The sequence below is a fragment of the Ranitomeya imitator genome, chromosome 9, assembly GCF_032444005.1.
Source record: "Ranitomeya imitator isolate aRanImi1 chromosome 9, aRanImi1.pri, whole genome shotgun sequence".
Lineage (NCBI taxonomy): Eukaryota > Metazoa > Chordata > Amphibia > Anura > Dendrobatidae > Ranitomeya > Ranitomeya imitator.
Window position 1 is genome coordinate 42627654 of NC_091290.1, and position 15883 is coordinate 42643536.

Sequence of the window (15883 nt, forward strand, 5' to 3'; positions counted from 1 at the left end):
TGTTGTAATAGATTGTGCTTAAAGTGGGGTCATTTTTTGTTGCTTTTAATATAACCGTTTGGGGGAGGGAGATATTTTTGCTTTACTGTGCTTTGTCTTCAGAGTTGAAATCTGCAACTGAATTTGACCCAGGATCCCAATAGAGAAAAGTAAGACCACCTTCTTTGTGTACGTTATTGATCCTGTAGTTCTATGAAAAGATCTGTAAGAGGAAATATTAGTGGCATAAGGTGGAGTTGTGGTGACGATGCAGATGGTCCTATACTGGATCTCTTTACACAGGATAACGCCGGCAGCGGTGATGGCGCAGAGGAGAATTACAGATTACTATTGGGAGGAGGTGAGTGCATGGAAGGGTTTTCTCTCTTGGTATTTTCCAGATACGTTTGTTATCCATGGATCTCCAGGAAAAAAAAATAATGACAGCATGCAGCCCACCAAAAAATGAAAGTAACCTATTATTCTGAGTGAGTTTGGGGTGATTGTCTTCTTCTTGATCTCAGTGCTGCAGTCCAAGTGTGAAGATCTTTGCATAAAAATGTAATGGGCATTGTTGTAATCAGGGCGACAATTGAGACTTTCCAATGTTCTGTACAGAGCTACGGCAGGATTCAGTTTCCTATTAGGAGGAGGTGAGTGCATTTCCCGTTTGATGTTTTTCAGATCCTATTTCTCGACAATATAATAAAGTGGTGGAAGGAACAATGGCCCCCACAAAATGCAAGTAAATACATTTAAGAAATAGTGCCCACATTCAGTCTATTTGGAGAGGATTTGGGGCAATTGTCGTATTATTAATTTCAACAGTGCAGATCAAGTGTATGATGCCACTGAAGATTGCTAGCAGCAGCTTACTGTGGTGAATATACCGATATATATATATGTATATACACACATATTACGTGGGAAATGTCCGTATATATTGTTCTAAATAGTCTTGAAGGGGGGATTTGTTTTGTGTCACTGTGCTTTATTATCAGAGTTAAAGAAGGCAACTGAATTTGGTGCTGGACCCCCATCTAGAAACGTGAGACCATTATTATCATACTTTATTGTTCTTATACTATTGACAAAAGGATTTGATATGGAAATTATGGCATAAATGATGGAGCTGTAGTGAGGCTATGTCGGATATTTGCAGATATATCTACAGATTTGTCACTGGATAATGCCAACAGCAGAGATTGAGACAAGGTGAATTGTAGTTTACAATGAGGAGGAGGTGAGTGCAGGGAAGGGTTTTCTCACTTTGTTTTTTTCAGATCCACTTTTTATCAGTGTCTTAATAATAGAAAAAACGTGGTGTAGGACCGCAGCCCCTACGATCTGAAAGCGACTCTGAAACCAGTGTGTCCACATTGTCAGATAAGTTGGAAGCCGGTTTGGGGCGATTTGTCTTATTCCGCAGCACAGTTCTGGTATGGAGACCCCTGTATGACAGCACTGAAGATGACTAGGAACCTGAGAACTGTGGTGATTATAGTAACATATATTATATTTGAAGGGCGGGGAGGGTGTTTTGCTTTCCTGTTCTTTATATTTAGAATTGAAGAATTTGGCACAGGACCATCATCCAAAAATGGGAGACCACCATCTTTAATCCTATAGCACAAAGAACAGTTCTTTATGTGAAATTGTTATTGGCAGAAGTTGTAATTTGGGTCATGATGGAGACTTTCCAATGTTCTGTATAGATCTGTGACCAGATTCAGTTTCCTATTAGAGAGAGGTGAGTGCAGGGTCGGGTTTCCCACTTGATGTTTTTCAGATCTGTTTGTTATCAGTGGCTCCAAGAAAATAAAGTGGTTGGGGAATATGGCCCCAATAAAAGGCAGGTACGCTATTTAATTTGAGCAAACGGGGTGTCCAGTTGTCAAATATATAGGAGCGGGTTTGGGGCCATTGTCTTATTGATCTCAGCAGGGCAGTACAAGTCTGGAGACCCCTGTATGATGGCACTGAAAATTTCCAGTAAGCCTCTTACTGTTTTGAACATATTGGACTATAGATGTTACCAGTATATTTTGTTGTAATAGATTGTGCTTAAAGTGGGGTCATTTTTTGTTGCTTTTAATATAACCGTTTGGGGGAGGGAGATATTTTTGCTTTACTGTGCTTTGTCTTCAGAGTTGAAATCTGCAACTGAATTTGACCCAGGATCCCAATAGAGAAAAGTAAGACCACCTTCTTTGTGTACGTTATTGATCCTGTAGTTCTATGAAAAGATCTGTAAGAGGAAATATTAGTGGCATAAGGTGGAGTTGTGGTGACGATGCAGATGGTCCTATACTGGATCTCTTTACACAGGATAACGCCGGCAGCGGTGATGGCGCAGAGGAGAATTACAGATTACTATTGGGAGGAGGTGAGTGCATGGAAGGGTTTTCTCTCTTGGTATTTTCCAGATACGTTTGTTATCCATGGATCTCCAGGAAAAAAAAATAATGACAGCATGCAGCCCACCAAAAAATGAAAGTAACCTATTATTCTGAGTGGGTTTGGGGTGATTGTCTTCTTCTTGATCTCAATGCTGCAGTCCAAGTGTGAAGATCTTTGCATAAAAATGTAATGGGCATTGTTGTAATCAGGGCGACAATTGAGACTTTCCAATGTTCTGTACAGAGCTACGGCAGGATTCAGTTTCCTATTAGGAGGAGGTGAGTGCATTTCCCGTTTGATGTTTTTCAGATCCTATTTCTCGACAATATAATAAAGTGGTGGAAGGAACAATGGCCCCCACAAAATGCAAGTAAATACATTTAAGAAATAGTGCCCACATTCAGTCTATTTGGAGAGGATTTGGGGCAATTGTCGTATTATTAATTTCAACAGTGCAGATCAAGTGTATGATGCCACTGAAGATTGCTAGCAGCAGCTTACTGTGGTGAATATACCGATATATATATATGTATATACACACATATTACGTGGGAAATGTCCGTATATATTGTTCTAAATAGTCTTGAAGGGGGGATTTGTTTTGTGTCACTGTGCTTTATTATCAGAGTTAAAGAAGGCAACTGAATTTGGTGCTGGACCCCCATCCAGAAACGTGAGACCATTATTATCATACTTTATTGTTCTTATACTATTGACAAAAGGATTTGATATGGAAATTATGGCATAAATGATGGAGCTGTAGTGAGGCTATGTCGGATATTTGCAGATATATCTACAGATTTGTCACTGGATAATGCCAACAGCAGAGATTGAGACAAGGTGAATTGTAGTTTACGATGAGGAGGAGGTGAGTGCAGGGAAGGGTTTTCTCACTTTGTATTTTTCAGATCCACTTTTTATCAGTGTCTTAATAATAGAAAAAACGTGGTGTAGGACCGCAGCCCCTACGATCTGAAAGCGACTCTGAAACCAGTGTGTCCACATTGTCAGATAAGTTGGAAGCCGGTTTGGGGCGATTTGTCTTATTGATCTCCGCAGCACAGTTCTGGTATGGAGACCCCTGTATGACAGCACTGAAGATGACTAGGAACCTGAGAACTGTGGTGAATATAGTCACATATATTATATTTGAAGGGCGGGGAGGGTGTTTTGCTTTCCTGTTCTTTATATTTAGAATTGAAGAATTTGGCACAGGACCATCATCCAAAAATGGGAGACCACCATCTTTAATCCTATAGCACAAAGAACAGTTCTTTATGTGAAATTGTTATTGGCAGAAGTTGTAATTTGGGTGATGATGGAGACTTTCCAATGTTCTGTATAGATCTGTGACCGGATTCAGTTTCCTATTAAGGAGAGGTGAGTGCAGGGCCGGGTTTCCCACTTGATGTTTTCCAGATCTGTTTGTTATCAGTGGCTGCAAGAAAATAAAGTGGTTGGGGAATACGGCCCCAATAAAAGGCAGGTACGCTATGTAACTTGAGCAAACGGGGTGTCCAGTTATCAAATATATAGGAGCAGGTTTGGGGCGATTGTCTTATTGATCTCAGCAGGGCAGTACAAGTCTGGAGACCCCTGTATGATGGCACTGAAGATTTCCAGTAAGCCTCTTACTGTTTTGAACATATTGGACTGTAGATGTTACCAGTATATTTTGTTGTAATAGATTGTGCTTAAAGTGGGGTCATTTTTTGTTGCTTTTAATATAACAGTTTGGGGGAGGCATATATTTTTGCTTTACTGTGCTTTGTCTTCAGAGTTGAAATTTGCAACTGAATTTGACCCAGGACCCCAATAGAGAAAAGTAAGACCACCTTCTTTGTGTACGTTATAGATCCTGTATTGTTATTGGCAGAAGTTGTAATTTGGGTCATGATGGAGACTTTCCAATGTTCTGTATAGATCTGTGACCAGATTCAGTTTCCTATTAGAGAGAGGTGAGTGCAGGGTCGGGTTTCCCACTTGATGTTTTTCAGATCTGTTTGTTATCAGTGGCTCCAAGAAAATAAAGTGGTTGGGGAATACGGCCCCAATAAAAGGCAGGTACGCTATTTAATTTGAGCAAACGGGGTGTCCAGTTGTCAAATATATAGGAGCGGGTTTGGGGCCATTGTCTTATTGATCTCAGCAGGGCAGTACAAGTCTGGAGACCCCTGTATGATGGCACTGAAGATTTCCAGTAAGCCTCTTACTGTTTTGAACATATTGGACTATAGATGTTACCAGTATATTTTGTTGTAACAGATTGTGATTAAAGAGGGGTCATTTTTTGCTGCTTTTAATATAACCGTTTGGGGGAGGGAGATATTTTTGCTTTACTGTGCTTTGTCTTCAGAGTTGAAATCTGCAACTGAATTTGACCCAGGATCCCAATAGAGAAAAGTAAGACCACCTTCTTTGTGTATGTTATTGATCCTGTAGTTCTATGAAAAGATCTGTAAGAGGAAATATTAGTGGCATAAGGTGGAGTTGTGGTGACGATGCAGATGGTCCTATACTGGATCTCTTTACACAGGATAACGCCGGCAGCGGTGATGGCGCAGAGGAGAATTACAGATTACTATTGGGAGGAGGTGAGTGCATGGAAGGGTTTTCTCTCTTGGTATTTTCCAGATACGTTTGTTATCCATGGATCTCCAGGAAAAAAAAATAATGACAGCATGCAGCCCACCAAAAAATGAAAGTAACCTATTATTCTGAGTGGGTTTGGGGTGATTGTCTTCTTCTTGATCTCAGTGCTGCAGTCCAAGTGTGAAGATCTTTGCATAAAAATGTAATGGGCATTGTTGTAATCAGGGCGACAATTGAGACTTTCCAATGTTCTGTACAGAGCTACGGCAGGATTCAGTTTCCTATTAGGAGGAGGTGAGTGCATTTCCCGTTTGATGTTTTTCAGATCCTATTTCTCGACAATATAATAAAGTGGTGGAAGGAACAATGGCCCCCACAAAATGCAAGTAAATACATTTAAGAAATAGTGCCCACATTCAGTCTATTTGGAGAGGATTTGGGGCAATTGTCGTATTATTAATTTCAACAGTGCAGATCAAGTGTATGATGCCACTGAAGATTGCTAGCAGCAGCTTACTGTGGTGAATATACCGAGATATATATATATATGTATATACACACATATTACGTGGGAAATGTCCGTATATATTGTTCTAAATAGTCTTGAAGGGGGGATTTGTTTTGTGTCACTGTGCTTTATTATCAGAGTTAAAGAAGGCAACTGAATTTGGTGCTGGACCCCCATCCAGAAACGTGAGACCATTATTATCATACTTTATTGTTCTTATACTATTGACAAAAGGATTTGATATGGAAATTATGGCATAAATGATGGAGCTGTAGTGAGGCTATGTCGGATATTTTCAGATATATCTACAGATTTGTCACTGGATAATGCCAACAGCAGAGATTGAGACAAGGTGAATTGTAGCTTACGATGAGGAGGAGGTGAGTGCAGGGAAGGGTTTTCTCACTTTATATTTTTCAGATCCACTTTTTATCAGTGTCTTAATAATAGAAAAAACGTGGTGTAGGACCGCAGCCCCTACGATCTGAAAGCGACTCTGAAACCAGTGTGTCCACATTGTCAGATAAGTTGGAAGCCGGTTTGGGGCGATTTGTCTTATTCCGCAGCACAGTTCTGGTATGGAGACCCCTGTATGACAGCACTGAAGATGACTAGGAACCTGAGAACTGTGGTGATTATAGTAACATATATTATATTTGAAGGGCGGGGAGGGTGTTTTGCTTTCCTGTTCTTTATATTTAGAATTGAAGAATTTGGCACAGGACCATCATCCAAAAATGGGAGACCACCATCTTTAATCCTATAGCACAAAGAACAGTTCTTTATGTGAAATTGTTATTGGCAGAAGTTGTAATTTGGGTCATGATGGAGACTTTCCAATGTTCTGTATAGATCTGTGACCAGATTCAGTTTCCTATTAGAGAGAGGTGAGTGCAGGGTCGGGTTTCCCACTTGATGTTTTTCAGATCTGTTTGTTATCAGTGGCTCCAAGAAAATAAAGTGGTTGGGGAATATGGCCCCAATAAAAGGCAGGTACGCTATTTAATTTGAGCAAACGGGGTGTCCAGTTGTCAAATATATAGGAGCGGGTTTGGGGCCATTGTCTTATTGATCTCAGCAGGGCAGTACAAGTCTGGAGACCCCTGTATGATGGCACTGAAAATTTCCAGTAAGCCTCTTACTGTTTTGAACATATTGGACTATAGATGTTACCAGTATATTTTGTTGTAATAGATTGTGCTTAAAGTGGGGTCATTTTTTGTTGCTTTTAATATAACCGTTTGGGGGAGGGAGATATTTTTGCTTTACTGTGCTTTGTCTTCAGAGTTGAAATCTGCAACTGAATTTGACCCAGGATCCCAATAGAGAAAAGTAAGACCACCTTCTTTGTGTACGTTATTGATCCTGTAGTTCTATGAAAAGATCTGTAAGAGGAAATATTAGTGGCATAAGGTGGAGTTGTGGTGACGATGCAGATGGTCCTATACTGGATCTCTTTACACAGGATAACGCCGGCAGCGGTGATGGCGCAGAGGAGAATTACAGATTACTATTGGGAGGAGGTGAGTGCATGGAAGGGTTTTCTCTCTTGGTATTTTCCAGATACGTTTGTTATCCATGGATCTCCAGGAAAAAAAAATAATGACAGCATGCAGCCCACCAAAAAATGAAAGTAACCTATTATTCTGAGTGAGTTTGGGGTGATTGTCTTCTTCTTGATCTCAGTGCTGCAGTCCAAGTGTGAAGATCTTTGCATAAAAATGTAATGGGCATTGTTGTAATCAGGGCGACAATTGAGACTTTCCAATGTTCTGTACAGAGCTACGGCAGGATTCAGTTTCCTATTAGGAGGAGGTGAGTGCATTTCCCGTTTGATGTTTTTCAGATCCTATTTCTCGACAATATAATAAAGTGGTGGAAGGAACAATGGCCCCCACAAAATGCAAGTAAATACATTTAAGAAATAGTGCCCACATTCAGTCTATTTGGAGAGGATTTGGGGCAATTGTCGTATTATTAATTTCAACAGTGCAGATCAAGTGTATGATGCCACTGAAGATTGCTAGCAGCAGCTTACTGTGGTGAATATACCGATATATATATATGTATATACACACATATTACGTGGGAAATGTCCGTATATATTGTTCTAAATAGTCTTGAAGGGGGGATTTGTTTTGTGTCACTGTGCTTTATTATCAGAGTTAAAGAAGGCAACTGAATTTGGTGCTGGACCCCCATCCAGAAACGTGAGACCATTATTATCATACTTTATTGTTCTTATACTATTGACAAAAGGATTTGATATGGAAATTATGGCATAAATGATGGAGCTGTAGTGAGGCTATGTCGGATATTTGCAGATATATCTACAGATTTGTCACTGGATAATGCCAACAGCAGAGATTGAGACAAGGTGAATTGTAGTTTACGATGAGGAGGAGGTGAGTGCAGGGAAGGGTTTTCTCACTTTGTTTTTTTCAGATCCACTTTTTATCAGTGTCTTAATAATAGAAAAAACGTGGTGTAGGACCGCAGCCCCTACGATCTGAAAGCGACTCTGAAACCAGTGTGTCCACATTGTCAGATAAGTTGGAAGCCGGTTTGGGGCGATTTGTCTTATTGATCTCCGCAGCACAGTTCTGGTATGGAGACCCCTGTATGACAGCACTGAAGATGACTAGGAACCTGAGAACTGTGGTGAATATAGTCACATATATTATATTTGAAGGGCGGGGAGGGTGTTTTGCTTTCCTGTTCTTTATATTTAGAATTGAAGAATTTGGCACAGGACCATCATCCAAAAATGGGAGACCACCATCTTTAATCCTATAGCACAAAGAACAGTTCTTTATGTGAAATTGTTATTGGCAGAAGTTGTAATTTGGGTGATGGTGGAGACTTTCCAATGTTCTGTATAGATCTGTGACCGGATTCAGTTTCCTATTAAGGAGAGGTGAGTGCAGGGCCGGGTTTCCCACTTGATGTTTTCCAGATCTGTTTGTTATCAGTGGCTGCAAGAAAATAAAGTGGTTGGGGAATACGGCCCCAATAAAAGGCAGGTACGCTATGTAACTTGAGCAAACGGGGTGTCCAGTTATCAAATATATAGGAGCAGGTTTGGGGCGATTGTCTTATTGATCTCAGCAGGGCAGTACAAGTCTGGAGACCCCTGTATGATGGCACTGAAGATTTCCAGTAAGCCTCTTACTGTTTTGAACATATTGGACTGTAGATGTTACCAGTATATTTTGTTGTAATAGATTGTGCTTAAAGTGGGGTCATTTTTTGTTGCTTTTAATATAACAGTTTGGGGGGGAGGGATATATTTTTGCTTTACTGTGCTTTGTCTTCAGAGTTGAAATTTGCAACTGAATTTGACCCAGGACCCCAATAGAGAAAAGTAAGACCACCTTCTTTGTGTATGTTATAGATCCTGTATTGTTATTGGCAGAAGTTGTAATTTGGGTCATGATGGAGACTTTCCAATGTTCTGTATAGATCTGTGACCAGATTCAGTTTCCTATTAGAGAGAGGTGAGTGCAGGGTCGGGTTTCCCACTTGATGTTTTTCAGATCTGTTTGTTATCAGTGGCTCCAAGAAAATAAAGTGGTTGGGGAATACGGCCCCAATAAAAGGCAGGTACGCTATTTAATTTGAGCAAACGGGGTGTCCAGTTGTCAAATATATAGGAGCGGGTTTGGGGCCATTGTCTTATTGATCTCAGCAGGGCAGTACAAGTCTGGAGACCCCTGTATGATGGCACTGAAGATTTCCAGTAAGCCTCTTACTGTTTTGAACATATTGGACTATAGATGTTACCAGTATATTTTGTTGTAACAGATTGTGATTAAAGAGAGGTCATTTTTTGCTGCTTTTAATATAACCGTTTGGGGGAGGGAGATATTTTTGCTTTACTGTGCTTTGTCTTCAGAGTTGAAATCTGCAACTGAATTTGACCCAGGATCCCAATAGAGAAAAGTAAGACCACCTTCTTTGTGTACGTTATTGATCCTGTAGTTCTGTGAAGAGATCTGTAAGTGGAAATATTAGTGGCATAAGGTGGAGTTGTGGTGACGATGCAGATGACACACAGGATAACGCCGGGGGCAGTGATGGCGCAGAGAATTACAGATTACTATAGTGAGGAGGTGAGTGCAGGGAAGGGTTTTCTCTTTTGATATTTTTCAGATACGCCTGTTATCCATGGTTATCTAGGAGTCAAATAATTGCAGAATGCAGCTCACCAAAAAAATGAAAGTAGCCTATTATTCTGAGTGGGTTTGGAGTGATTCTTTTTCTTGATCTGGTGCAGGTCAAGTATGGAGAGCCCTGTATGATGACACTGAAGATTGCTAGGAGCAGCTTACTGTGGTGAATATACAGATATATATACACATATTACATGGGAAATGTCCGTATATATTCTTGTAAATGATCTTGAAGGGGGGATTTGTTTTGTGTCACTGTGCTTTATTATCAGAGTTCAAGAAGGCAACTGAATTTGGTGCCGGACCCCATGCAGAAACGTGAGACCACTGTCTTATCGTACTTTATTGTTCTTATACTATTGAGAAAAGAATTTGATATGGAAATTATGGCATAAATGATGGAGTTGTGGTGAGGATATCTCGAATATTTACAGATATATCTACAGATCTGTCACTGGATAATGCTATCAGCAGAGATTAAGACAAGGTGAATTGTAGTTTACGATGAGGAGGAGGCGAGTGCAGGGAAGGGTTTTCTCACTTTGTGTTTTTCAGATCCACTTTTTATCCGTGTTTCTGCAATAGAAAGTAACGTGGTGTAGGAACGCAACCCCTATGATCTGAAAGCGACTCTGAAACCTTGAGCAGCAGTGTGTCCACATTGTCAGATAAGTTGGATCCGGTTTGGGGCAATTTCTTATTGATCTCCGCAGCACAGTTCTGGTATGGAGACCCCTGTATGACGGCTCCGAAGAGGACTTGGAACCTGCTTACTGTGGTGAATATAGTCACATATATTATATTTGAAGGGGAGGGGGGAAGTGTTTTCCTTTCCCGTTCTTTGTCTTTAGAGTTTTTTTTTTTTTTTTTATTTAAATAAATTTTTTTATTAACAAAATAAAGAACATCCGGATGTCATTTACATTGCATTATATCACATGCACGTTTTCTTATTTCAATACACCCCAACATTACCCCATCTACCCCCCACCCCCCTAAGACAGCTTATTCCCAATTCATACCCCACTGAGGCATTATCTGCCTTGTGTAGTTTATCCTAATCCAGATCTTAAGAAACTCGACGTCTATACTCCTCATTCCAATTCAAGCCAAGGAGACCACATCCTATTATACATATCTATTTTCCCCCTTTTTTTGTACACCCCCTTTTCCAATTTTAAACCATTTTGAACATATTGAAGAAATTCCCTTCTCGTAGGTGGTTCCACATTAATCCAATTTCGTGCTATCACTTTCCTTGCCATGTAGAGTAGCCTAGCAATTGCAACCTTCCAAGTATTATCAACTCCAATTTCTTCCACATATCCCAGCACGCATACCATCGGGTCTCTAAGAACTCTACACTTATACGCTACTTCAACCCGGCTCAAAACCACCACCCTTTGTCTTTAGAGTTGAAGAAAGCAACTTAATTTGGCAGAGGACCAACACGCAGAAATGTGAGACCACCATCTTATTTATTAATCCTATAGCACGAAGAAAAGTTCTTTCTGTGAAAATATTATTAGCTGAAGTTGTTGTAATTTGGGTGATGATGGAGACTTTCCAATGTTCTGTATAGATCTGTGACTGGATTCAGTTTCCTATTAGGGAGAGGTGAGTGCATGGTCGGGTTTCCCACTTGATGTTTTTCAGATCCATATGTTATCAGTACTTCTTCAGGAGAATCAAGTGGTTGGGAAATACAACCCCAACAAAAGGCAGGTATGCTATGTAACTGAGCAACCGGGTGTCTTGTTATCAAATATGTAGGAGTTGGTTTGGTTTGATTGTCTTATTAATCTCAACAGGGCATTATAAGTCTGGAGACCCTTTTGACTGCACTGAAGATCACCAGGAACCTGCATACTCTGGTAGTTAAATACATATAAAAAGTCTTTGTCTTATCTTATGTAAATGGAGAGTTTGGACTCATTCCTCTTATAATAACATCAAATCCTTGTAATAACATCTCATATATGGAATAACTTAATGTTTGGAGTAATCTGTACTACTGAATGTTTAGTTTGTCAGAATTGATTGTTGAATTTTGATCTTGATATTTGTTATAGTTATAAAAATCCATAAAAACATTGAAAGAAAATGTTATTGGGATACGTTGTAATCAGGGTGATTATGGAGACGTTCTAATGTTCTATATAGATCTAATAGGATTCAGTTTCCTATTAGGGGAGGCAAGTGCAGGAAAGGGTTTCCCGTTTGTTTTCCAAAGACATACTGATAGGGATTTTAGATTGTGAGTCCCATTGGGGACACTGATGATAATGTGTGTAAAGCGCTGCGGAATATGTTAGCGCTATATAAAAATAAAGATTATTATTATTATTGTTTCTCTATCGCCTCTCATTGGGGGACACAGGAACCATGAGTGTATGCTGCTGCCAGTAGGAGGCTGACACTATGCACAAAAAATGTTAGCTCCTCCTCTGCAGTGTACACCCCACCGACTGGCATTATGCACTTCAGTTTAGCTTAGTGTCAGTAGGAGATGGACACGGGTCTTTCATTACACCTTTTTCTACCTCAATGTGCGTCGTTTTCTCGGGTCAAACGGTCTCTCAACTGGTGGCTGACGTCACCTCTCATCTTCAGGGGCAGGTCCTTCCTTCCAGTTCACTGGCAGGTGGTGACGACGGACGCCAGCCTGCTCGGCTGGGGTGCGGTGTTTCGCCACCTGACTGTTCAGGGTCGTTGGTCGGCGCAGGAGTCTTCTCTGCCGATCAACTTTCTCAAGATTCGGGCCATCTTTCTCTCCCTTCGTCACTGGGAAAGGATTCTCAGGGGTTTACCTATTGAATCCAGACGGATGGCACGGCGGTGGCATATGTCAACCATCAAGGGGGTACTCGGAGCTCCTTGGCCCTGGCTGAGGTATACAAGATCCTCCTCTGGGCAGAGGCAACGGTTCTGGTGATATCAGCGGTGCATATCCCTGGCGTGGACATTTGGGTCGCCAACTTCATCAGCCGCGAGGGTCTCGTGGCAGAGGAATGGTCCTTGCATCGGGAGGTCTTCCATCAGATTTGTCTTCGATGGGGACTCCGGACGTGGACCTCACGGCGTCCCGAATGAACAGGAAGGTTCCTCGGTACGTCTCCAGGTCTCGCGATCCTCTTGCAGTGGGCGTCAACGCTCTGGCCATTCCTTGGTCGCAGTTCGTGCTGCCTTATCTGTTCCCACCCCTTCCCTTGCTTCCCAACCTGTTGAAAAAGATCAAAGCGGAAGGGGTGCCGATCATTCTGATCACCCCGGATTGGCCCAGGAGGGCTTGGTTTGTGGAGATCGTCAATCTTCTCGCGGACGCCCCCTGGCGCCTTCCAGACAGGCCCAATCTGCTGTCTCCGGGTCCGATCTGCCACTAATTAGGGTGATTAGGTGTAATTAGGGTGACAGTGAAGATTTTCCAATGTTCTTTATAGGTTTATGACAGGATTCAGTCTCCTATTGGGGGATGCGAGTGCAGGGAAGGGATTCCCACTTGAAGTTTTTCAGATCCGTTTCTCAGTGACTCCTCAATAGAATAAAGTGGTGGAGGAATAATGACCCCCACAGAATGCAAGTAAGCGATCATATTTAAGTAATAGTGTCCAATTTGTAAGGGTACCGTCACACTGAAACGACGCTGCAGCGATACGACAACGATGTCCATTGCTGCAGCGTCGCTGTTTGGTCACTGGAGAGCTGTCACACAGACAGCTCTCCAGCGACCAACGATCCTGAAGTCCACTGGTAACCAGGGTAAACATCGGGTTACTAAGCGCAGGGCCGCGCTTAGTAACCCGATGTTTACCCTGGTTACCAGCGTAAACGTAAAAAAAAAAAACACTACATACTTACCTTCCGTGTCTGTCCTCCGGCGCTGTGCTTTCCTCTGCACTGTCCGCGCCGGTCAGCCGTAAAGCAGAGCGGTGAAGTCACCGCTGTGCTTTCCAGCTGGCCGGCGCTCACAGCCAGTGCAGAGAAGCACAGCGCCGGAGGACAGACACGGAAGGTAAGCATGTAGTAAGCATGTAGTGTTTGGTTTTTTTAGTAACCCGATGTTTACCTTGGTTACCAGTGAAGACATCGCTGAATCGGCGTCACACACGTCGATTCAGCGATGTCAGCGGGAGATCCAGCGACGAAAGAAAGTTTCAAACGATCTGCTACGACGTACGATTCTCAGCGGGGTCCCTGATCGCAGTAGCGTGTCAGACACAGCGAGATCGTAAGGATATCGCTGGAACGTCACGGATCGTGCCGTCCTAGCGATCAAAGTGCCACTGTGTGACGGTACCCTTAGTCCACTTGGAGCAGGTTTGGGGAGATTTGTCTTTATTATTAATTTCAGCAGTGCAGTTCAGTATTGAGACCCTCGTGGCACTTCACTGCAGATTGCTAGGAATTTGCATTATAGCTGTTAGTATATATTGTTGTAAATGATATTCAAGGGGAGGGGGGTTGTTGTGTTTTTATTTTTTTTATCATCCGGGATAAAGAAGGCAAAGGGACCCCCATCCAGAAACTTGACACCGCTATAATGTGACCTCAACTTGATTACTGTGGTATCTACACACATACTGTATATGTATACAAGTTTTGGATTGTTGAAGATTTTTAGAAAAATGTTGTTCTTGAAGTGGGGGAACGTTGTTGTCTTTATTGATTTTTTTTTTTTACCATGAAATTAACAAAAGGCTACTGAATTTAGCACATCACCCCCCATCTAGCAAATTTGATAGTTCTCCTATTTTATGCCGAAGATCTTGCCTCGGAAATATCAGTAACATAAATTGAAGTTTAGATGAGCGGATTATGTTGAGAGCAGTGAGGCCACAGAGGTGAAGGTGCAGTTAACTATTAGGATGAGGGGTGTGTAGGAAAGGAATGTATCTTAGTCACTTTTCAATCTGTTAGTTATCGGCAGCTCTTCCAGTGGAACATAGTTGGTGAGGAATGCAGTCCCCATGAAATTAAAGTTCGCTATGAAACCTAACCAATTTCTTTTTCTTCTTCCACAAACCTTCAGACTCCTTGTCGACGCTTCAGTTACATTTTGTTCTCACTGTCTATAGTAAAATCCTTCATCTTCATCCAGACCGGGATGCCATCCTTCTCAGTATTCCACTCGTCACGTCTCATCGCCGCGGCTTGAAATAGTCCACTTGTTGGCCAGAGTGCTGCCGGTTTTCCACATTAGGATACGCGGATCCTTCTCATATGCTTCTGGAGTCGATCTACTGGTGTTCCTTTTAATATTGACTTGTACTGAGTGATGGAGGAACCACAAGCCCATATTTTCTTGAACTACACAAGGACATTTTGGCCGGGACTTTTAGATTCTTTTTGTAATGTTATACTGGAAACCTCTGTCATGTTCTGTGATTACGATCATTCTCATTCACATCCTTAGATAAATGCTGTTCGTCAAAAGCATATAATGTGTCAATAAAAATTTTATGAACTTTTATCCAGAGAGCTATGGTGTTGTTCTTGCATTTAGCAATCTTATCTAGAAATAATTGTCGTAGGTGGCCAATAAATGTATGCAGCGTCTTATGGTCCCTACTAGAACAGGATGCTGCAGTTACTAGTTTCTTGCATCGCTACCTACTCTGAAGATCTCCTGGGTGATGGACTCTGTGGCTGGTGCGAGTGCAGCGCCGACTGTGTTTCTGTCTCCACCGCAGAAAATACATTTTAGCTGCCGGACCACCCCTTTAAACTTCATTCCTACTTTGAATAGAATTTACCAGTTTTGGCAGATATAAAAGAGCCTGGAGATGGCTGTGTCAAACATTATGCTGCCTGCTGAATCATCGTTTGTGACATGTTTGGCGGTCTGTGAGTGATGGGCTGTGGAGGCATATCTTGGGAGGGCTTCACGTGATGGCTAAAGGTATCCTGTCTGCAGTTACAGCTAATGTCCTTCCATTGGGTTGGTTTCTTCAAGTGCAGAGCAATGCTTGAATTCATGGATAACAAAAGTATCAATGCTTCGGAGTATCCAAGTGTGGGATGAGTTGTCTCGGGGCACTCGGCATGGTGGGAAGGAAGGAGGATCAGGGTGAGAAATATGCGGTCCCCACTCACTGCTACTCAGACTTGACCGTGTGGAAGACGTGGTGGCTAAGTGACTGGAAGCATTATCCGTTATCCAACCACCAACCGTTTCACACTGCTCTGGCTTCAATAATGGTGTGCTGCGGTCCTAGGACAGGAAGGTCAAGCG

The 15883-nt window shown here is 41.9% G+C and overlaps 1 long non-coding RNA gene across 1 annotated transcript; it reads left to right on the forward strand.

Annotated features, from left to right (window-relative positions):
* Positions 1 to 9143: 9143 nt before the first annotated feature.
* LOC138649257 (uncharacterized) lies at positions 9144 to 15121 on the forward strand. The gene is made up of 2 exons (XR_011315279.1): positions 9144 to 11525; positions 14681 to 15121. It is a non-coding gene; the product is annotated as an uncharacterized lncRNA (long non-coding RNA).
* Positions 15122 to 15883: the final 762 nt, after the last annotated feature.